Genomic DNA, 11,590 nt, shown 5'->3' with positions numbered 1-11,590 from the left:
AGATAAATCAACACGGGCTGCTGGCTGCTGGCCCTGGCCTGGGCTCCTGTGCCAGCTGGGCTGCAGGGCCTTGGCACAGCTGCCTCTGGGGGCCTCTGGCCACTGACCCTGGGACACTGACCTGGGCACTAATCTCAGCATTGACATGGGCACTGACCGTGGGGTACTGACCTGGGCACTGACCCTGGGACACTGACCTCAGCATTGACACGGACACTGACCCTGGGACACTGACCTGGGCGCTAACCTCAGCATTGACATGGGCACTGACCGTGGGACACTGACCCTGGGAGAGTGACCATGACACTGACCCTGGGAGAGTGACCGTGACACTGACCTGGGCACTGACCTCAGCACTGACACAGACACTGACCCTGGGACACTGACCCTGGGACACTGACCCTGGGAGAGTGACCGTGACACTGACCCTGGGACACTGACCGTGGGGCACTGACCATGACACTGACCGTGGGGCACTGACCCTGGCATTGACCATGACACTGACCCTGGGACACTGACCCTGGGGCACTGAGCGGCTCCCTCGCAGCCCCAGAGGTGGCCGGGCTGTTGTCGCTGTGCCCCGCGAGGCCCCAGGTGCCATGGCAGGATTTGCCACGGGATGGCAGCAGATGCTCAGGAAAAGGGAATTCAGCCCCGGAGCGCCTGTGTCCTGCCTGGGGAACTCCCGGGGAGCTGAGATTACAACAAACACAGAAATTGGGCATCCCCGTGACGGGGAGAGCACAGCGGGATCCTGCAGGGCTTTTTTGCCTTGCAGGTATCAATTCCCGTGCCCAAAGCTCCCATCTGCTCCCTCCTCGTTGTCCCCTCTGGGTGGCCCTTGTGCCTTTACCTGGCCGGGCACACCCGAACCTTTGAAGGGAGCAGCTCTGTGCGTGTGTGCACGTTTATATCCTGGGGGAATTCGGGTAGCAAGTCCCTGTCGGGGCTGCTGGCAGCGGTGTGACACCCACCGCGTGTGTGACACCCACGGCGTGTGTGACACCGCTGTCCCCTCCCTCCGTCCCTGGGACGCCTTCAGTGGACACGGGGATATAAACACGAGGCAGCTGCACCGCGAGTGTTTGTTTCTTTTAGGTGGCCTCCACTTCTGAACTTGAAAAGCACACCAGCCCCGCAGTAATGTTTAATGAAAGCAGCCCAGCTATGGGCAGCCCTGTTCCTCCACACCTGGACACGAATGGAAGTGGAATGGGCAGCACTGTTGTCCCCCCAGGCAGGTGTTAAAGCTCTCCCTGAGTTGTATTCATATCTTCTTCTGCTTGAATGTTATTTATTGCCCTGGAAATGAGCCTACTTTAATTTCTTCTTCGTGTATCCCTATAGAAAACCACCCTCGAATGGCCTCCTTTGGGTTGCCTTGTCTGTATGGACACGTAGGGATGGCCAGGATATTCTTGTCGTTTGTAATGGCTGAGGAATGGCTGCTGTTAATTCTGTGTAATGACTGAGTTCACTGGGTGAAGTGCAGCTCTCTGCTCCCTTCTCTGAGCTCTCCTGTACTGTAAATACTTTTCTCAGTGTGAAAGTCCTTTCTGCTGTTCCTGGTGTCCCTGCTCCAATGGCAATATTGATTTCTTATATGCAGTGAACAAGATTTACTGCTGATTTTCTGGAGACGTTTCCTTGGCCTACACTCCATCGTTCTTGCTTCCAGAAGTGCCCTTTCATTTAACTTTCCCTGCAAGGCCCCAACCACTATTAACTCCCCCTTCCACATTCACAGCCTCGCCTCATCTCCACTTTGCTTCAGAGATGGCAAAAAAGAGAACCAGCCACGAATTCCCCCCGGGGGGAACCCAAACTTTGCCATTTCAGGGTAAACTTCTTCCCAGTTTCAGAGGCAGAGGGATGACTTTGAGATGAGCAAGGTTCAACCGCGAGCCAGTGGTGGGTGTTTGGGAACAGGGCAGGAGGAGGGAAGGGGAACAATTCCCCTCAGCTCTCTTCTTTGTACTGTGTTTTCTGTGTCGATACACAGGCTTGGCCGGTCTGTTGTCATCCAGGGAAGTGCAGGAATAATTCTGCAGCTTCCTGGACTTGTGGGTAAACCCCTCAGCTCCATGCTGTGGGCTCTGGGCAGTCTGTACGGACACGGAATGCTCCCTGCTCTGCCTGGATCCCAGCCTGTGCTCACAGCCTCTGGAGACACACCCCGGCTAATTAGCAACCAGCTGCTAAATAATAAATAAAATATTAGCCAGAGTGGGTGGGTGAGCCTGGAGATACAAACGGGGCTGTGCAGGAGGGTTTCCTCAGAAAGAAACGCTGTGGGGAGCCCACGGTGAAGGCAGGGCTGTCAAAAATGCACACAATAATCCATTTGCTGCCTGCCCCACTGGAATGCCTGGATTAGGCAGTCCTGGACTTCGGGGAAATCAATCCCATGCACATGACTGTGCTTCTCTTTTCCCAATAGCAAGGAGGGATTTCAGCACATGGTGGGGAAGGGACGTGAGGAGCTTCCCTAACTGGCCTGTGTTCCAGCATTCGTTCTGTTCATTAAATGAGCCCTTTAAAGCCACTGGTGGAGGCTGTTGATGGTTCAGTGCACAGCGTGTTTTTATGAGCAGGTTTATCTGCCGCTGCTGCCTCAGCCTTTCTCAGGGCTTCAGCTCCTCTTCTGCAGGCCTGGGAGCGGTGGGACGTTTGCACTGAGGGGTGTTAAATGCTCTGAGATCTTCGGTGGAAAAGATTCCGAGAGGGCTCGACATCATTTTTGGGAAGCCGTGGTGAAAAGAGTTTTCCCTTGTGTGCTAAATGAGGGATGTGTTGGATTTTAGCCTGGTTACCAACAGCTTAGGCAAGGATGAAGCAATGTTGAGAAGCTTTGACCTAAAAACCAAAACCCCTCAGTGCTTAAAAAGGGTTTTTTTGACCCATTCTTTGTGTTCTCCAGATGTGTAAAGCAGGGAGCACCCAGGAGGGGAACTGCTCCCGGGGTAGAACAAGGTCAGGCAAGTCCTTCTAGGGCAAAAGAGCAGTTAAAAATCATTTTGGTGCTTAACAGGAGGCAGTGAAGCGACTAAAAAGCGGGTGTGATATGTTGAGATAATCTAATATAAGAAAGGACCCTGGAGGCAGGAGAAGCCATGGTTAAAACCAGCAGCAGCCACTGGAATGGTTTATCAGGAGCAGCAGGAAGTTGGAATAATCAATCCTGGAAGGAACATAGTTCTTTCCTGCAGCAGGTAGAGCCAGGAAATATTTCACATCTTGGTACTGTGACCTGGATTATCCAGAGTCCAGCAGCTGGATAAGATTTAAAACCCAGAAACAAAAAACCAAAATAATATTAAAAAAACCTAAAAAAAGGAAAAAGAGAAACCCACCCCTGACTCTTGTTAGGGGTCATGTGCCACTTTTCACAAGAGATCTCTGAATCCAAATTCTGGAAAGAAAAATCCATTCTAGAGCTCTGCTGGTGAACTGAGCCGTTTTCATGTGTCCTGTTAAAATCCAGCCACTGGTGACTCCTGAACTGAGAATCTAAAGCAGAGGGGAGCTGGAACTCACTTAGGACTCCTGAAGATTTGTGACTTAGAATAGGAAAGATCTGGGTTAACCTTGCCCGGTTTGATGCCAGGATTGCTCCCTGGGTGCTGAGGGTTCTGTGCTGCACTGGAAATGTTTCCCCAGCTCAGACAGGTGAGCACAGCCCTCGTTCCTTGGCCTTGTCTCAGCCTTGTAAGCGGGTGACAACAGAAATATTCATGTGGGCACGGCCAAACAGGTAAATAATTGTGTGTGTGTGTTCACAAATACCAACACAGGGAGCAGAGACCAAAAACTTCCCGAGTGGAGGAGCAGGAGGCAGATGAGGCAGGGAGGACTTTTCCAGAGGAAAAGAGGGAAGAGGAACCATCAGCTGTGGGCCATGGAAGCAGGAGCAGAGGCAGCTCTGACGGTGGCATGACGGAACTGGGACACGAGTTCGGCTTTACCTCTGGCTGAGCCCGGGATAATGAGGGCACAGACAGCCACGGCCGGGCTCATTAGCCATTCTGCTGCCCAATTAGGCTGGGAGCTAATTGCTCATTAATGAGACCGTACCTGCTGGGGCAGCTGGGCTTCCCTGGACCTCGCGGCTGGAGCCGCAGCAGACGCTGGGGGGGAGAACAGAAGCCAGGATTGAAGCCAAGGAAATGGAAAAGCTGCTCTGCCGCCACTCCCTGGGGACAGCGCTTGGATTCCTGGCAATTAGCCGCGAGTCCTTCAGCCTCCCTCTGCCTGGCAGCCTGACAGCAGCCTTCAGAGGCGGGAGCTGGAGGGTGATTCTGAGCTGTGCCCCTCTCCTGAGCATCCCTGCACAGCTCCCGGGGGAGGAAGGTGGGCACCTGGGCCGAGGGGCGGCACTGGGATGCTGGAGGCAGCAAACTGCAGTGGTCCAGGTAAATCCAGCTCTGGACCTTTCCCAGAATATCTCCTGGGAAAGCTGGGAGCAGAAATGTGCTGAAGGCCACACCTCGGCTGTCCTCTGACCAAAATGTGGTTTGCTCAGCGGTGAAAGCACAGGAGCTGTGCTGAGAATGAAATTCTGTGTGTGTGCCAAGGGATCCAAGCACAGGTGGGTCTGTTGGCACCCTGAGCACACCTGTGTCCCCTCAGCACAGCTCGTGTTCCCAACTGCCCCGAGCTGTGCTGGGGGCAAAGCTAAATAGCCTAGTTTAGTCTCCGAGGGAAGCAGAGAACCACTGGGCTGCACACCGCTGTGGCTTCTGGAGCAGACCCACGGGGATGTTCTGTGAAGAGGTGGCTGCAGGAGGAGGGAAGGAATGCATTTCTCATTATGTGCTGCAGCCTCTCTGCTCTGGCAGCCTGAGAAGAGAAATTCTCTCTCCCTCCCCAGGCCCTCTACCCCCTGCAGCTCCCTGATTATTTTTGGCTGAGGTGGAAAGCACAACCCCAGCATTTTTCCCAACGGGGAGTGACCCAGGCAGGCGGGAGGTGAAGCCGGGGCTGTTCCCTTTGTGCTCTCTCAATCAATAGCCACACTTTTGCTCGTCTGGAGCTCCTTTCCTCTGAGCACACCAAAGAGCTCTAAGAGCTGTTCCATCCCCCAGGTCACCCTGAGCTCAGCTGAGCAGGAGGAGGGAAACTGAGGCACAGCTCCCCCAAATCACACCGGGGCTGGGACTTTCCATCGATTTTCTGTGGGCTTTTATCTCAGGCTCTTCTCGTGCTGCTGAGGGCCCTCGTTCCTGCTCTGTGTGCTGTGGCTCCTGCACGGTGCTCTTGGTAATTCCTGTGGCTGCAGCTTTTCAATGGGAAGGTTCCTCTGGGTTGTGCCTTCAATCAAATAATGTTGGAAATCAGTAAAATTCTCCTGCTCCGCCAGGCAAAGGGTTTGGCTTTTGAGGAACAGCTGTGCCTGTGTGGGAGTCAGTCTGACTAACAGAACACACCCAGGAGATGCGTTTGGAAAGCTGAATGGAGAAGAAAATCGTGTGGAAGGGGGGTCGGGGCACCCCAGTGGGGCTGTGAGGGGTGTCCCCTCCCAGGCACAGCACCTGAGTGCAGGGGGAGAGCCCGGCTGCCTTTCCCAGGTCCTCCCCTCTGCTCTCCCCCTGCCACAAAGCCAAGCCCTGTGCTGGGGCAGCCTGCCTTGTTTTCCCAGCTAATGGAAAGCACATGAGCAGCACGGCCACAGCTGCTGGGAGTGATTCATTGGGACACAAACAGCAATGGGATGCTGCTGGCTGCTCCCTGGGCAGAGATGTCCCTGCTCCAGGCCCTTCCAGGGGGTGACTGCAGCTCCAGCCCCAGCAGTGACTCACTTGCTCCAGCCTTGGCAGAAGGGCTGTGCACGAGGCCCAGTGATGTTTTGGGGCATGAAACCTCCCAGAACTCTTCTTCCCTCTCCCCTGCCCCTTCTGAGTGCGGCTTGTTCTGCTCTGGGGGCAGAGACCCTCCCTGGCTGATCTGTGGGGCTGGGAGGGGAGGCTGCCCCGAGGTCTCCAGCCAGAAATAAACTGGGTTTTAACACCCTCGAGCCAGCAACAACGAGAACTGCACTGGGAAGGAATCAGAGAACTGGCTGGGGGTCACTGAGTGTGTGAAGGGGCAGGGGAGATGGCAGCCCTTGGCTTTGGGGTTTGTGTGCTGTTTGTTCACACCCCTTGCTGGTCCTTCCAGGACCAGTGCGCAGCCTGTGGATGGTACAGGCTGGCTGTGACAGCCTGGGTTGGGTTTTGCCTGTCCTTACTGCTTGTCTCACAGATTTAGTGCCTGTTCCAAAGTCTGATATGCTCTGAAGCAGCCAAGTCTGGGACAGCGAGGCTGGAGGGTCTCGGGGCACTGAGATGGAGGGCAGCCTGAATTTTCCCCATCCTGCCACAGCAGATCCCAAGTGCCAGGGCTGGAAGCTGCCTGTCCCCTTTCTGCTCCCTGCTGTGACCCAGGCAGCTCTGCTGCTCGGCACTGTCCCTCTCCGTGTGCCAGCAGTGGGAATTACTGGAGCAGAAGAGACAGGCTGAGGTGCCACAGCTCTGGCACCAGCAGCACAGCGAGCCGGAAGGGAGCTAAGGAGCGGGAGCATCTTCCTCCCTGACCTCTCTGGAGGCTTGGCAGTAAAACAGATTTGGAAAGACCCCTGGCTCCAGCCGCTTTTGGAAGCAGGAGGGCTGTTTGAGGAAGGCTGGCTGGCTGTGCAGGAAGGCAGGGACAGTGGCACCTGCTCCCCCCAGGGCTCTGCAGGGCCATGTGTCACCCGCAGGAATCTCAGCTGCGGCAGGGGGAGCCTGGCAGGCGCCACCAGAGCAGGGACAGGCTCTGAAATCGGACCCTCTGTCCCCTCAGACTGTCCCAGCTGCCGCAGCAGACAGAGCTGTGTCCCGGCAGGAATAGCTGGGATGGTCACTGAGGTCACCCCTTGTATCTGCCACCCATCCTCCTCCTCCTCCTCCTCCCATCACCCTGCTGCCCTGGCAGTGCCCCTGGAATGGGGTCTGGAAGGTGGGATGTGGGGTGTTGTCACCAGGGCTGGCAGGATGTGTCCTTCCTAAACCCTTCACGTTCCTTCTGTGGCCTCGGGGCTGCCTGGGTACCACACCCGGAGAGTCCAAATCACCAATGTGCCCCAGAGAGTCCAAATCACAGGTGTGCCCGGCTGGGGCACAGGGTGGCAGGGCAGCTCCATCTCCCCACCTGTCTCTGGGGCTGCCAGGAGAGGGAGGGTGGCAGGAATGCTGCACAAATGTCACCACACTCAGAAGTGTCCGGGCCTCGAGGTGGAGACAGAAATAATCCCCCAGCTGCAGGGGCACAGGGGAGGGAGAGGGGCAGAGCAGATGGGCTGGATCCAAAGCATCTCCAGGGCTCCATGCTGAGCTCCCCCTGGACCCCTGCAGCGACAGGGGAAGCTCAGGAGGTTTTGTTGGCTCTCCAGGGGACACTGTGCACGCCCTGCACCATCTCCATGGCAGAGCACTGGCTGTGTCCAAGGGCAGAGACATCCTGGGACTCCCAGGGGCCATAAGGACAAGGCTCATTTTAGAATTCTCCATCCCTGTCTCCATCCTGGAGGATTTTGCTGTGGCAAAGGATCAGAACCCCCTCCTCAAACAGGAGGTGAATGTGGACAGGGACAAAAGGCAGCTGAGAGCAGAGTGGGGACAGACACCCTGCAGGCAGGGCTGTGTTGGGCAAGGGGCAAAGAGGAGAGGTGTGCTTGTGTGTGCATTTGCAGCCTCCCGAGTTCTTGGGAGATTTAATTCTCAGAGATGTTCCCGACATCCCCTGGGATAGAGCTTGGCTCAGGCCCAAGGGCTGGGGCTGCCAAAAGGAGCAGTGCTGGGCCAGCCTGGCAGGAACAGCTCCCTGCTCCCTGCCAGAAGGAAAGGGAGGGAAGCAAAGCAGAGGGGAGAAGGGGAGGGCACCCTGCAGCACTGCCTCACCTCCAGCTGACACTCACCCAGCACAGGAGGATGAGGAGTGCACAGTCCTGTCCTGCAGGGGAGTTTCCAGGGATTTTTCTCCTGGAAAAGAGCAGACAGGGCTGCTCTTGGTGATGAGGGGACCAAGAGGCTCAGCAGTGTGGCTGTGGCCAGATAACACGTGAGGAAGCCCTGGATAAACTTGTGTCCCTGGTCAGCTGCTGGGCTGTGCCAGAGACCTCAGCCCTGACCCCTAACGTCTTCTGCTGCTCCAGGCTCTGACAAACATCATGTGCTTCCAGGCTGATTTGCTGCCCAGAGACAGCTCAGCCTGATCTGTGCTTTCTGCTGTCCCACCCTGGGCTCCTCCCTTCTGTGCTGACAGATCCTGTATTTCACTGCTGGGAATCCACTCAGGTCTGTGACTCCAGCCTCTCCTCTGTCTCAGCCCAGCTCCTGCAGTTCTGTTCTGTGCTTCTCAGTCCAGTGCAGAGGGGAGGCAGCCCCGGGGGTGGCTTTGGACCCTCAGAGAGGAGGTGAAAGGGGGCACCTGGAGAGACCAAAACAGGCCACGTTTGAACCTGAGGGGAGCTCAGCCAGAGCTCTGCCCCATGTGGGATGCTGGACTCGGTCTGTGGGGTTGTAGGGTCAGTGAGGAGGACACCTGAGGCAGGAGACATCATGATCCTCTCTAGAACCAAACCCCACTCTGACATTTCCTGGTATTTACATTGTGATCTGGGTGCTGTTACTCTCTGCATGACCACTTCCATTCTGGCATCCTTTGCAGGGCAGTTCTGTGTTCTCTGGCTGTTGTCTCACCTGAGCATCCCCTCCCTGTAGCTCCAGTCTGTCTGGGCTTGCCTTTCCCCTTGCCAGGTTCCTTGGCTGGGCTCTGCCAGCCCTGCTGGGCTGCTCTGAGGATGGGCTTTGTCTGTTTGCCTTCACTTCATGCTATTCCCGGCCCTAAAAGCGAGGCAGGGATTGGGGAAGGAGAAGGTGGCTGTTTTAGCTGCTGCTGGTCACGAGCCAGCGAGCTGGGGAGGCTGGGGATGTGTGGGGTGTGTGTGGGGAAGCTGGGCTTTGCCAGCCCTGAAATCCTCTCCTGTTTCTGTAGGCACAAACACAAACCCCAAACCAGAGGCGGCTTTGGTTTTGACCTTGTGAAATGAAAACAACGAGGGCTGAGCTGCTGCCAAAGCCGATCCAGCCCTGCTGCTGCCACCCCTGCTGGCTCTCCTGGCAGGCAGAGGCTGCTCCTTCCCAGATGGGCTTTAGCACATTCCTGCAGCAGCCGGGCCTGGGGGCGTCTCGGAGGCTCCCAAAGCTCCGCCGAGTTAATCCCAGCTTCCTCTGGAACTTTATTGTGCAAACCTTCCCTGGAACAGGCTCTGGAACCAGGCTCGGGGCTCTCCAGCCCAGTGAAAAGCAGGAGCTTCCCCAGGCAGGGAGCAGAGCTGCTGGATTTGTTGGAAGGTAGAACAGCCAGATGGTGACAGGCAAGGGGAGGGAAGGAGAAGGGGAATTTGGGAGGGAGCAGCTCCATATTCCAGTTTCCATTTGGGGCCCTGACAGAGCTGCAGAGGCTGGGGGCTGTGGGAAGTGAGGGCAGGCAGGGAGATGTGGCCATGGCAGCACGTACTGGAAGGAAATTTGATATATGCCCTTGTATCTTCCAAATAAAAACTGGGGCTAATAGTGTGGGCTTGAGGAGACGTTTCCTGATGCTGTTGGGGGGACGCATCAGAGTTTAAGGCATGAGTTTGACTGCTCCCACATCTTCTGGTAGGATTTCCACCAGAATTGGTCCAGACTGTGGTTTTATCAGTGCTACACCAGGAAAATGTTTACTGCCTTTGAAGCCACCCCTAAACCGAGTTTAGGGAGCAAATTCTTATGGATGGGAGGCATGAATGTGACCCTAATGTCTACTTCAGAATTGTATTTTGGTGTTTTGCTCAAGAAATTGTGTTGTAGGGTCTATAAATGGGGTGTGTGAGACCCATTTTTTTCCATCTCTGCCTTTAGCCCTTGGTGTTTGTCTTTGAGGAGGATGGAATTTCCTACTGGGCGTTTAAAGCAGCATGTTTGAGCTAAAGTCAGGCCCTGCATGTAAGTGATGGGAATGAATCTGTTTGGGATGTTTGTTGTCTACACACAATTCCCCTTTTCAAAGGGGCACCAAGTTTGGGGAGGATCAGCCATAAATAAATTTGTGACACAGCTACTGTGGATAGGCAGAATGGCTCCTGAGTTTCCTGCAGGCTGCAGCAAAGTGGAGGTTTAAAACAAAATCAGGGGAAAGGGGAACAGTCTTCCAAAATATGGAACACCTCGTAAAGCTGGGGAGGTAGGAAACAAGCTGAGCAGCCCCAGCCACGGCTCAAACTCTCAGGAGGCAAACTACAGTACATAAAGCCCAGGGAATCAGCTCAGGATGCCAACTAATGAGCTTTTTAATTAGCTGCAATTGCAGGCAAGGTTTAAAACCCAAAGAAGTAAGTAAATTAAAGATTTAAAAGACTGAACAGAATCGATGAGGGGTCAGCACTTAAAATATTAAAATGCCAAAGCAGTTGACTTGACAGGAAGTTTGCAGGGCTGCAGCAGAGCCCCTTTGAGGGAGCTCTGGGGTTCTGGGCCAGAGCCCTGTGCCTGGACCCTGCCATCTGCAGGGATCCAAAAATCACCCTGCACGGGCAGCCTGCACTCCTGCAGCCTCTGCACGTGTGCTGGAGCCTGCAGGGCGTTTTCTGCAGCTCCTCTGGGCTGCACCCGGCTGTTCCCCCGAGGCCAGGGCGCCGTGGCCAGGAGCTGTGCAGTGCCCTTGGCAGCCTGCCCTGCCCCGTGTGCGGGTTGCTGTGTGCGGATTGCAGCACTCCCCTTTCTCACAGTGTCACACCGAGAGGTGTTTGGTGGTGCCCAGGGGAAACGGGGCGCTGCCGGCTCCAAACTGCCCCTTTTGCCACTTTCTCTGTGTCACCTCCGTGCCAGGAGCAGTTCCATGTCACCAGGTTGTCCCTTTCTCAGCAAGCAGAAGCTGCTCTTCATGAATGCTGCTGCTGCTGGCTGCCCTCAGGGCTGGAGATGCTCAACAAGCCCAGTGCCACCAGCTCCAGGTGCTTTGCAGAGCCAGGCAAGGCCAGGCTGCCACGGGCTCCTTGTCCAAGTGCCACTGTCACCAGGGCAGTGATCACCTCAGGTGTCTGGGGCAGGAGGAGCTGAGTGTGGCTGTAATCACCGTGCTTTGGTAATGCTTCTGTGCGAGGATCTCAAACAGCCTTCTAAGCCTCAGCTGATAAAGCCTGAGCTTGCACTTCCAGGAGGATAAATCTTCCTGTCCTGGGGGAAGCCTGAGGCACAGAGGGGTCAGGGGAGAGCAGCAGAGAGGGAGGAGTGGCAGAGCTCAGCCCAGCACTGCAGGGGCTGAACAAGGCAGGTGCTGGGTGGGATGGAGAAACGTTTTGCTCCGTTTCTCTCAGGTTTCCTTTGCCAGTGTCCTCCTTTACTGCCTGCTCTGCATCCCCATCCTTGAGGCTGCCCAGAGCTGAAGCTGCCACTGGACCAACGTTCCCCTTGGGGGTCAAACAATGGTTTGGACTTGATAAACCCATGGGGAGTGGGGGCAGAATCTGAACCCAGACTCCGGAAAACTCCTTCTTCTTTTCCCTTTTTTTTTTTTGTTTCTTTTTCTT

Source organism: Sylvia atricapilla, chromosome 22, assembly GCF_009819655.1.
Source record: "Sylvia atricapilla isolate bSylAtr1 chromosome 22, bSylAtr1.pri, whole genome shotgun sequence".
NCBI classification, from domain to species: domain Eukaryota; kingdom Metazoa; phylum Chordata; class Aves; order Passeriformes; family Sylviidae; genus Sylvia; species Sylvia atricapilla.
This window is presented reverse-complemented; position numbering follows the sequence as displayed.